At 39.5% G+C, this 12,740-nt stretch overlaps 1 pseudogene; it reads right to left on the bottom strand.

Moving 5' to 3' along the window:
* Positions 1-218: 218 nt before the first annotated feature.
* On the bottom strand, positions 219-1,326 carry LOC101432177 (R3H domain-containing protein 1 pseudogene; annotated as a pseudogene).
* Between the last annotated feature and the right edge of the window lie 11,414 nt (positions 1,327-12,740).

Below are 12,740 nucleotides of genomic sequence, written 5' to 3'. Positions count from 1 at the left end.
ACTGGCTGACGGGATGACCAGAGCAGCATAACCAGGAGTAGGGACTGGCTGCCCAGGCAGTAGGGGAGGAGGAGGTGGTGGTGGCAGTGGTGGAGGATGTGGTGAAGGGGCTGCTGTCGTGATATAACCAGACTGCTGTGGAAATTGAAGAGCAACAGTGAACAGGAACATGGTGCCATGAAGGTCAGAAGCAGCAGCAGATGGCTGGCAGGCAAGAGTCATGTGGCTGAGCTGAGCTCCAAAGTTGTCCTGTGAGAAAACGTGATTAGTTGTTTGTTGTTGAGGTGATGGGGGTGACAGAGGTGGCTGTGGAGGTCCAGGCACTTGGGTTCTAACTGGCTGCTGAGGAGGATTATACACAACTGGACTCCCACTGGGTTTATGAAGAGCTGACGTGTTTTTGAAAGCCTCCCTATGCTTTTGTTGCTTCCAGAACTATCACATCTTGTTCGGACTGAAATTCCACTGAAGCTGCTGGCTTTGGTTACAGCAGGTTTTAAGTTTTGTAGAGGGCTGTCTGAATCTGTGCTGCTCAACGGTCATGGTTCAGAGTCCTTCAGCTCATTCACAGTGCTGCTTTGATGGCTATTTGTTGATCTCCCTGAAGCATCTTGATTAACTCTAAATATTTGGTGCCTTTGCTGGGTACCACTAGCATCCTCGTCTTGAATCTTTTGTCAGTAATATAATTCTCTTGGGAATCTTGGGAAAACATTTTATTTCTAGCTCTCTGGTACTCTTCTCTTTCTTCTATAAGTTTGCTTCTTCTGTCATCTTTCAATCATATTTTCCTTTGGTTATCATCTTTATCAAAGCTAGAGTTATCCCTCTTGAGGAAGTATCATTTCTGAAAATCTTCACCTTTATCATCCTTGATATGTTCATTCAATTTCTGATTGGGTTCGTTATTACTAATGAAACCTAAAATTTCATGTTCCAATTTCAGCAGCATCATTCTGTTTCCTGAATTATTTATTAATGTATTACTAAAAATTCATGTAGATCTATGCCAGTGGAATCAGTGTATTCTTGATTGGAATCTCTTGATAACATTTTTCTGGGCAACTTATCACTGGCTTTTTCTTTTTCTGCTTCATCTTTTGAAGGCTTCTCCTGTTTTTCCAATGATTGTGTTCATTGGGTCTGAATTTTCTCCTGCAAATCAATATTGTTGTCAATACAATGGTCATTCTTCTCTGCCAAAATCTTCCCATAGTTTTTTGATTTGATAAGATTTTCAACTCTGGTTGTATCTTTCACTTCTTCCTCCAAATTCTTCATTGTTTCAGTTTTGTCTTGTACAATAACAGTACAGGACATCCTCATTAGCAAAGGTTTGAATTCTACAGGGGACTTGAAACCTGATGTATTTGGGATTTTGCTGTCCACGAAAATCAAATAAAATAATCCAAGGTTACTTTTCACAGTTGTCAGCTAGGATGTCGATTATATTGAACAATCTGGAATCTGGCAGAAGGAGTCACATGTCCTTGTCACCACTGAAGATTTCTGTACAGAAATGGACTCTTAGATCAAATATATCATACCTTTCAGTGGCCTGCATTACTGAGGAGGAGGAGGCAGTTGAAATGCAGTGTAGTGGGGTAGCAGTTGGTCTAATAGGTGCAAGTAAGAGACTTGCTTTTTTTAAGATTTATCTATTTTTATTTATCCCCCCCTCCCAATTGTTTGCACTTACTATCTGCTCTCTGTTCGTCTAATTTTTTTAGGAGTCACTGGGAACTGAACCCCATAGCTCCCATGTGGGAGGGTTATACCCAATCACTTGAAGCACCTCTGTTCCCTGCTTGTTTTGTCTCTCATTATGTTTCCTTGCTGTGTCTCTTTGTTGTGTCATCTTACTGCATCATCTTGTTTCATCATCTTTTTGCATCATCTTGTTGTGCTAGCTTGCTGTGCCAGCCCATCGCGTCAGCTTGCTGTCTTGCTCGTATTCTTTAGGAGGCACCAGGAACCAAACTCAGGACCTCCTATGTGGTACCTGGCACCTAGCTGCTTGAGCCACATCCACTTCGCAAGTAAGTCTTACAATAGGGAGTTAACCCATCTCCAGCCTAGACACTGGCTTCAGCAGCAGCCCAGACAAAGAGGTTTTAAAAATGCTCCAAGAGCTAAAGGAAAATTTGGACAAAGAACTAAAGGAAATCAGGAAAGTGATAGATGAACCAAACAGAGCTATCAAGAGGAACCAAACAGAGCTAAAGACCTCAGTAACCAAAATTTTAAATTCTGTAGCGGGGTTTAACAACAGATTGGAGCTAGCAGAGGAAAGAATCAGAGAATAGAAGATAAGATGATTGAAATTATTCCCTTTGAGGAACAGAAAGAAGAAAGGATGAAGAAAAGTGAACAGAGCCTGGGGAACCCGTAGGACACCATCAAGCAGTGTGCACATTATGGGACTCCCAGTAGGGGAATACTCAAAGAAATAAGAGCTGAAACCTTCCTACATTTAAGGAAAGACTTGAATATACTCATTCAAGGAGTTCAATGAATTCTAAACAGACTAAACCCAAATAGACCCATGATGTGGCATATTAATGATCAAGACTGTTGAATGCCAAAAAAGGCCACAATAGAGAAGCAATGAGTTACGTAAAAGAAGCCTCAAAAAGATCAAATGCTGATTTCTCATCAGAAACCATGGAGGCAAGATGGCAGCGGGATGACATGTTTAACAAGAATTCTATATGTGACAAAACTTTCTTTTAAAAATGAGAGAGGGGAGTGGATGTAGCTCAAGTGGTTCAGTGCCCGCTTCCAACGTACGAGGTCCAGAGTTTGATCCCTGATACCTCTAAAAACAAATGAGCAAACAAACAAACCAAAAAACAACTCTCATTGGGGAGTGTTTGTAACTCCGTGGTTGAGTAGTGCCTGCTTCACATGTACAAGGTCCTGGGTTCAATCCCTGGTACCAACTAACAAAAAAAAGGAGAGAGTAAGATTTTTCCAGATAAACAAAAGCCTGAATGAGTTCGTGACTACTAGACCATACTACAAGGAATACTAAAAGGAATTGTGTTGATTAAAAGGAAAGGACAATAGACAATAGACTGAAGTTGCATGAAGAAATAAAGGTCTCTGGTAAGGGTAATGACATGAATAAATATAAATATCAGCATTATTGTTTTTTTGGTTTGTAACTCCACTTTTTGCTTCTTACAGGATCAAAAAGGCAAATGCATAATATGTAATGATAGTTGAATTTATAATATATAAATATTTAATTTGTGACAAGACCTGCATAAAGGTGGGAGCATGGAGAGGTATTAGAACATAACATGTATATACTATTGAAGTTAAATTGGCAGGAGGAGTGGGAAGTTAATGCTTAATGGCTCTAAGGTTTCTGTTTGGAAGATGGGAAAATTTTAGTAGGAGGTGGTGAAGGTACAGCAATAATGTGAATCTAATTTATCCCATTGAATAGTATGTTTGGGAGTTGTTGGGATGGGAAAACTATAGGAACAATTAAAAAGGCAATTAAAAGTAAATGCAAAACATGATCCTGGATGAGGTCTAGCAATGCAGGAGAAAAAACTCAAAGGGACATTACTGGAACATACACACTTAAGGTGGTTACATAAGTGAATATCCTTGATCGTAGGAAATGTACATGCCAATATTTTCAAGGAACATGTGGTATACAACCTACACTCAAGTATTCAGAAAAATAGATTGGTAAATATACAGATAGATGATAGATAGATAGATAGATAGATAGATAGATAGATAGATAGATAGATAGATAGATAGATAGATACGGCAAATGTAAAAATTTAAAATTTGTGGATAAAGGTATCTCAGCAGGGGTAGTATGAGTAGGAGTACCTTGGGAATTCTCTTTGTGGAGTTTGTATTATTTTCGTAGCTATCCTGTAAATTTAAATGTAACTCAAAATAAAAAGTTAAAAAAACAACAACTAAACAAAAAAAAACCTTTTGAATAAGGAGGTTAGGTTAAACCTAACAGGATAGTTTATTAAATACCTTTTTTCTTAGGTCTTTCCAAGTGTAAATTGAGAAAGTATGTTTTAAAGGTGCACAGTTAAACATATAAAGACTGGAAAAGACTTTTTGTAAGGGACTAGAAGAAACAGTAAATAATCAAAACAATTTTGTTGAAGGAGAATAAAATAGGAACAAAATAGGCATACATTTAGAAAGGAAATCTCCGAAACAGCTTCACTATTTGTCTGTTAGAAAATGTTAATGAGACACTACACTGATTTTGTTGCACCTGGGATTTAGAAAGCTGAAAAGAGTATGAGAATATGAAAAAGCTAGATAAACTATAAAATCGTAACTCTTCTTGAACCCATCAGAGAGGTAAGGTTTCAGGAGAACCACTATCTCTAAGACAGAATAAGACCCGTACTCTAAGGAGAGACAGAGATGTGCAGTGTTTGACCTGTGGCAGCGCTGACAAGGAGGATAAAACTCTGGCTAAAGCTTTTAACAAATTGCTAGAGGCTAAATGTGGACTAGCATGAAAATATATAATCCCTGAGCTGCATACACAATGGGAGACTGCACCCACTAGCAAGCTCTTCTCTTTCCTAGGTGCTTAAGAACGGCTGGAAGACAGAGAACTCCTCCATCCTTGGTGCAGGCCTGCAGGGGGGAGCACCATGTCTACAGGAAAGGTCAGAAGCTCTGCCTAGATCCTCCTTACAGACAAGAGCTGTAAGATAGAAGGGCAGCAAGCCAGACCACTGTGACTGGAATAAAGGTAGAAAACAAACAAAACCAAACAACCTTCTATCCCAGGGGAGCAGCAGGAAATTCCTCCAAAAGACCTCCCAAAGATACAGGCAGGGTTTGGTACTACAGGGAGGGACAGGATCACTGAGAAAGCCACCTCACCTCTCAAGACCCAGTGACACGAGCCGCTTCAGACCAAGGCTAGACCTGGACAGCAGAGAAACCTCCCAACTTCAGTCTTAGGCTAGCAAGCACCTGGTATCCAGCAACAGCAGTCTTCAAATGGTAGAGGGACAAGAGTGTGATTAACCCCCACGCAATCAGAGACAGAGGGGACATCACCATCCTAAACTCCTCAAGATTAGGAGGGGATGCAACTACGCCCTAAAGTAGACTTATGATTATTCTAGGAATGGAAGAACTTGTAACATTGATATAAAGGCAGTGGCCACCAGAGGTTCTGAAGGGAGGGAGAGGGAAAAATAGGTGTAACATGGGGCATTTTGAATTGCTATGAATGACATTGCAATGACAGTTACAAGCCATTATATATTTTGTCAAAACATAAAAATGTGTGGTGCAAAGTGTAAACTATAATAGAAACTATTGACCACGGTTAGCTGCAATGTTTCCATATGTGTTCATCAATTTAACAAATGTACCACCCTAATGTTGTTAATGGGGGAAAGTGGGGGAGCGGGTGGAGTGTATGGGAATACCCCTTTTTACTTTTGATGTATCATTTCTGCAATCTAATGTGTCTTTAAAAATAAAATAATAAAAAATATACTGTGTGGTTAAAGCCCTATCTGAGGCATAGGTACATGGGGAAGGCTGAAAGCTGAGGGTGGGGTGGGAACATTAAGGAAAGCCCTCCAGCAGCCTAGTCCCCACTCAAATCCAACAACCAAAGACAAAAGTTAAAGAAAAAAATTGAAAGCAGCCAAAGAGGGAAGACACATTACATACAGAGGAGCAAAAATAAGAATTACTATAGTCTTCTCATTTGAAATTGCAAACCAGAAGACAATCTAAAAGAAAATGACAACAAAACAAAACTATCGGGAAATGGACTTTGGCCCAGTGGTTAGGGCGTCCGTCTACCATATGGGAAGTTTTCGGTTCAAACCCTGGGCCTCCTTGACCCGTGTGGAGCTGGCCATGCGCAGTGCTGATGCGCGCAAGGAGTGCTGTGCCACGCAAGGGTGTCCCCTGCATGGGGGAGCCCCACGCGCAAGGAGTGCGCCCGTGAGGAAAAGCCGCCCAGCGTGAAAAGAAAGAGCAGCCTGCCCAGGAATGGCGCCGCCCACACTTCCCGTGCCGCTGACGACAACAGAAGCGGACAAAGAAACAAGACGCAGCAAATAGACACAGAGAACAGACAAGCGGGGGAGGGGGGGGAATTAAATAAATAAATAAATCTTTAAAAAACAAAACAAAACTATCAACCCAAAAGTCTATATTCAGTGAAAATACCTTTCAAATGTGAAGGCAAAACAAAGAATTTTTTAGAAAACAAAAGGTGACAGAATTTAATACTAGCAGTTTTGTACTACAAGAAATGTTCAAGGAAGAGGATAATACCAAACAGAAATGTGAAACTACACCAGGGAATGAAGATCTCTGGGTATGGTTAAAATTAAGGTATTTTATATAAAGATATTTTTGTATCTTTAAAAGATAATTGAATTTCTAAATAAAAATAGTGGCAATGTATTGTAGGTTTATAGCACATAGGAATAACCACAGAAAAGATAAGGGAAGACTTAGGCTATTATAAGGTTCTTAAACTATACATAAAGCAGTATAATATTTTTTAAAAGTAGACTGATTAGTTCAAGATGTAGATTAAAACACTGGGCAACAAAAATTTTTAATGAAGATAAAATGGACTAATAAAAAATATTCAGTTAATTCTAAAGCAGGCAGAAAAAGCAAAAAAGGAAACAAAGTAGAATAAACAGAAAACCATTAGCAAAATTGTATAATTAAGTCCAATAATCATGTTACATGTAAGTGGTCAAAATAAATTAAAAGAAAGTGTCAGATTGGAGAAAAAGCAACTACAGTCTATCTACAACAAGCATGCTTCAAATAGAAAAGACATAGAAAGTTAGATTTTAAAAAGAAAGGATAGGAAAAGATATACCATACAAATGCCAGTCCAAAGAAAGGTGGGGTATCTATATTATTATCAAAGTTGACTTTAGAAGAAGGAATATCACCAGGGATAATGAGGGAGATGACATAATAATAAAAGGGTCAGTTCACCAAAAAAATGTAATAATTTTACATATGTGTGCAACTAACAACAGAAGTATTAGAAACTGATAGAACTGAAAGGAGAAATAAATCCAATTTATTTTTTGTAAGATTTACTTATTTATCTCTCCCCACCCCCTCATTATTTGCACTTGCTATGTCTATTTGTCTTCTTTTTTTTTTTTTTTTTTTTAAAGATTTATTTATTTATTTAATTTCCCACCCTCCCCTGGTTGTCTGTTCTTGGTGTCTGTTTGCTGCGTCTTGTTTCTTTGTCCGCTTCTGTTGTCGTCAGCGGCATGGGAAGTGTGGGCGGCGCCATTCCTGGGCAGGCTGCTCTTTCTTTTCACGCTGGGCGGCTTTTCCTCACGGGCGCACTCCTTGCGCGTGGGGCTCCCCCACGCAGGGGACACCCTTGCGTGGCACAGCACTCCTTGCGCGCATCAGCGCTGCTCATGGCCAGCTCCACACGGGTCAAGGAGGCCCGGGGTTTGAACCGGGGACTTCCCATATGGTAGACGGACGCCCTAACCACTGGGCCAAAGTCCGTTTCCCTTCTTTTGTTTCTTTAGGAGGCACCAGGAACCAAATCTGGGAGCTCTGATGTGGGAAGTAGGAGCTGAATTGCTTAAGCCACCTCTGTTTCCTGCTTTGCTGTGTCTCTTGGTATGTTTTTCCTCTTCTGTCTCTTCTTGTGTCATCTGGTCACATCAGCTCACCACACCTGTCCATCACGCCAGCTTGTCATGCCAGCTCTCCGTCCTGCCTGCCCTCCTTAGGAGGCACCAGGAACTTCTGCTCCCTGCTTTGTTGTGTCTCATTATGTTTTTCTTCTTGTGTCTCTTGTTGTGTCAATTTTCTGTGCCTGCCTGTCATGCCAACTCACTGTCTTCTTCAGGAAGCACTGGGAACCAACCCATGGATCTCCCATGTGGTAGGCGGGAGCCCAATTACTTAGCCACATCTGCTTTCCTAAATCCAGTTTTAATTACAGACCTCAGCATTTAGTTAATAGAAAAACTGAACAAAAATTCAGTAAGGATATGGAAGACCTGGCAATGCTATCAGTCAACTTACCTGACATTTAGAAAACAATCCAACCCAACAATAGGAGAATTCATTATTTTCAAGTGCATATGGAACATTTGCAAATATGGATCATATTCTAGGTCATAGAAAAAACTTCAACAAATTTAAAAGAATTGAAATCACACTGACCATACCAAATTATATTAGAAATCAATAACAAATAGTTGGAAAATCACCAAATATTTGAAAATTTAAAAACATACTTCTAAATAACACATGGGTCAAAGAGGAAATCAAAAGTGAAATTAGAACATGTTAAAGAAGGAAGCAGATTTGGCTCAACTGATAGAGTGTCTGCCTACCATATGGGAGGTCCAGGGTTCATAGGACGTCCTGACCCATGTGGTGATGCACGCAAGGAGTGCCCTGCCACACAGCAGTGTCCCCCACATAGAGGAGCCCCACGCATAAGGGGAGCCGCTCTGCATGAAAAAAGTGCAGCCTGCGCAGGAGTGGCACTGCACACATGGAGAGCTGATGCAGCAAGATGACACAAGAAAAAGAGACACAGATTCCCGTGCTGCTGACAACAACAAAAGCGGACAAAGAAGACGCAGCAAACAACACAGAACAGACAACTGGGGTGGGGGGGCGGGAAGGGGAGAGAAATAAATAAATAAATAAATCATAAAAAAAAAAGACACAGATTCCCGGTGCTGCTGACAAGAGTATAAGCAGACACAGAACACACAGTGAATGGACACAGAGCAGACACCGGGGGCGGGGGCGGGGGAGGGAGAAAGGGGTCATGGGGAAGCAACTGTGGCTCAAGCAATTGAGCTCCCATTTTCCATATGGAGGACCCAGATTCAATCCCTAGGACCTCCTGGTAAAAAAAAAAAAAGATATCCTAGACCTGTGTGGAGAAGTGCAAGGCCCCCACATGGCAAAGTGACACACCAAAAAAAAGATAATGATGCAACCTGATAGAAAAAAACAAAACAAACAAAAACATCCAAATGTTGAGGTAAATATTTGCAAATAATGCAGTTTTCTCTGTTAGTTAATAGGCCCCCGCTTAAACATTTTTTAAAAAGATTATTTATTTCTCTCCCTTCCCCCACCTCCCCCACAGCTGTCTGCTCTCTCTGTCCATTCGCTGTGTGTTCTTCTGTGACCGCTTCTACCCTTATCAGCGGCACAGGGAATCTGTGTTTCTTTTTGTTGCATCATCTTGTTGTGTCAGCTCTCCATGTGTGCAGCGCCATTCTTGGGCAGGCTGCACTTTTTTTCTCACTGGGTGGATCTCCTTACGGAGCGCACTCCTACGCGGGGGACATGCCTGCATGGCACTGCACTCCTTGCACGCATCAGCACTGCGCATGGCCAGCTCCACACGGTTCAAGGAGGCCTGGGGTTTGAACCGCAGACCTTCCATATGGTAGACGGATGCCCTAACCACTGGGCCAAGTCCGCCTCCCAACAATCTAGTTTTAATTGATACCAACATAGGTTCAATGGCAAACAAAAACCCTGCTCCTGTATATCTCTGGCTCCCATGCATGTTGGTGTTGTCACAAAATACATCTTTATACAATGAGTGCCCAAATAACATAATTGCATAATTACTTTTCGTGTATTTGTCTTTTAAATCATGGAGGAAGTAAAAAGTAGAGTTACAAACCCAAAATGCTATAATGTTGCCATTTATATTTACATATGTATTATAGTTACCTTTAGTGAAGATCTTTTGTTGTATGTTTTCCAGAAATGGTCTATTATCTTTTCATTCCAACATCAAGGACTCTCTTTAATAATTTTTGTAGAGCTCTTCTGGTAATGAACTCCCTCAACTTTTGTTTATCTTGTCATGTCTCAATTTCTCCTGTGCTTGTGAAGGATAATTTTACTGGATATAGAATTCTTTCTTGACAGATTTTTTTTCTTTCCGCACTTGAAATAAGTCATCTCACCGTCTTCAGACTTCCATGGATTCTGATGAGAAATCAGTTGTTAACCTTGTGGATAATTCCTTGTATGTGTTTAGTTGCTTTCCTCTTACTGCTTTCAGGATTCTCTTTACATTAAATTTTGACATTTAAGATGTGTATAAGTATATATTTCTTCCATATATCATACATAGAGGTTTTTAAATAGCTTTTTTGATGTGTAGATTAATGTTTTTCAACATATTTGGGGAGTTCTTAGGCATTATTTATTTTAACTTTTTATTTTGCAATATGTTTGAACTTACAGGGTAGTTAGAAAAATAAGACAACATACAGAGAAATCCAATACCCCTTTCATTCCTCCTACATCTTAAACCCAAATATACCAATTTTAACTTTTGGCCATATTTGCCATATCATTATATCGATCTATCTATCTACGTACATATTTATGAATACATTTTCTGAACACATCAGTGTAGATTGTATACCCATGCTCCTTGAACACTTAATACTGCCACATACATTTCCTAAGAACAAGCGTATTCACTTATATAACCACCTTAAATGCAATGATCAAGTTCGAGGAATTTAACATTGACATAAAGCTTACAGTATATATTCCAATTTTTTCATATGTCCCAATAATATCCCTTTTATCCTTTTCACCTCCCTTGCTAGATCCCATCAAGCACCATGCATTGCATAATCGTCATTGTTCCTTAGTTGTTCTTTGTTTTTTAGCTTATGAGAACATATACAACATAAACTTTCCCATTTCAACCAGTCCCAAGCATCCCATGCAATAGGATTGACAATATGGCAACACTCTTGCCATTTTCCATCACTAAAACTTTCCCATCTCCTCTAACATAGAAACCCTACAACCATTAGACATTAAGTCCCCACTTTCCCTGCCCCATCCCTGGCAACCTGGACTCAACTTTCTGTCTCTATGAGCTTGCATATTCTCTGATACATTCTTCGTAGTTACTATGGGCTTAATTTTAACATCTAAATCCTTAACAAACTCTTATGCTTTGATACAAACTTAACTCCAATAGTATATGCAAACTATGTTCCTATACTCCTCCATGACCCCACGTTTATATAGTTCTTGTCACAAATTACATGTTTATATATTATGAGTCCAAGTCACTGGAATACAATTTTGCAACATATAGAATTCTTGGTTGCCCCCTCCCCCCCCCTTTTTTTTTTTGCTTTCAGCTCTTTAAATATGTCATCCCACTGCCTTCTTATCTCCATAGTTTCTGATGAGAAACCAGCACTTCTTGTTGAGGTTCCCTTGAACATGATACATTTCTTCTCTCTTGCAGCTTTCAGAATTCTCTCATTAATCTTCGGCATTTAACCATCTGATTATAATCTGCTGTAGCATGGGTCCTTTTGGGTTTATCCTGTTTGGAGTTGTTTGAGAGTCTTCAATAGGTACTATCATTTCTTTCATTAAATTTAACAAGTTTTCAGCCATTATTTCTTTGAATACTCTCTATCCCTTTCTCTTTCTTCTTTTTCTGGGAATCCCACAATATGTATACTGGTATGCTTGATGGTGTCCCACAGGTACCTCAGCCTCTGTTTTGTTTGTTTTTTCATTCTTTCTTTTCTGCTCCTCAGAGGGAATGATTTCAATCATCTTATCTTCAAATTCTCTGATACTTTATTCTGTCAGCTTCAATCTGTTGTTGAAACCCTCTGGGGAATTTTAAATTTTGGGTATTGTGGTCTTCAACAATGAAACCAATGAAAATTGCTTCCAATTTTCATCTCTATATTGATACTCTATTTGTGTTCATGTATCATTTTCCTGATTTCTTTTAGTTTTTTTTCCATGTTCCCCTTTGGCTCTTGGAGCACACTAAGAACCATTTTTTTCAGTCTTTGTCTGATATGTTCCAGGTCTGCTCCTCTTCATTGATGGTTTCTAAATCTTTTAAAAAATTTTAATTAAAAAAAATCTTCAGATTACCTGTTACATAAAAAATATATGTCATTCCCATATGCCCCACCCCCTACTCCCTACACACTTTCCCTCATTAACAACTTTCACTAGTGTGATACATTTGTTACAATTGATGAACACATACTGAAGCATTGCTACTGACCATAGACTATAGTTTACATTATAGTTTACACTCTGCTCTAAACAATTTTGTAGGTTATAACAAAATGCATAATGGTCTGTGTCCGTCATTGCAATGTCACGCAGAACAATTCCAATGTCCCAAAAATGCCCCATGTTACATCTATTCTTTGTCTCCCTCCCCTTAGAACCTCTAGTGGCCACTGCCTTTATATCAAAGATAAAAATTCTTCCATTGCTAGAACAATATTGTCTATAATAGAATAATAATAAGTCTACTTTAGTCCATTGTTCATTCCCCAATCTTGAGGATTTGGGAATGGTGATGCCCACTGTTTCTAATTGGGAAGGGGCTTAGATTGCATGGTGCAGATGCATGGAACTATCTTGCTTGCAGTTGCAGACACTCTCTGTTCCTTGGATGAATACTGTCCATCATCATCTCCTTGTTAGTTGTCCTGGATTAGTGCAATGAACTGGTGAATAGATGCTGCAACTCTGCTGAGATTCAGGGCTCAACTGGCACATGAGCAGACTAGTAATTTAAGTCTTTGGGACATATATTTAACAAGTATAGTGCTAATTACACAGGTCATTTTAAATTTCATCAAAACCTATAAAAGTATATGGTGTAAAATGTAAACCATAATGTAAACCATTGACCA

Source organism: Dasypus novemcinctus, chromosome 6 (assembly GCF_030445035.2).
Source record: "Dasypus novemcinctus isolate mDasNov1 chromosome 6, mDasNov1.1.hap2, whole genome shotgun sequence".
NCBI classification, from domain to species: Eukaryota; Metazoa; Chordata; class Mammalia; order Cingulata; family Dasypodidae; genus Dasypus; species Dasypus novemcinctus.
Note: the sequence above shows the minus strand (reverse complement) of the source record. Positions and strands in the feature narration are given on the sequence as shown.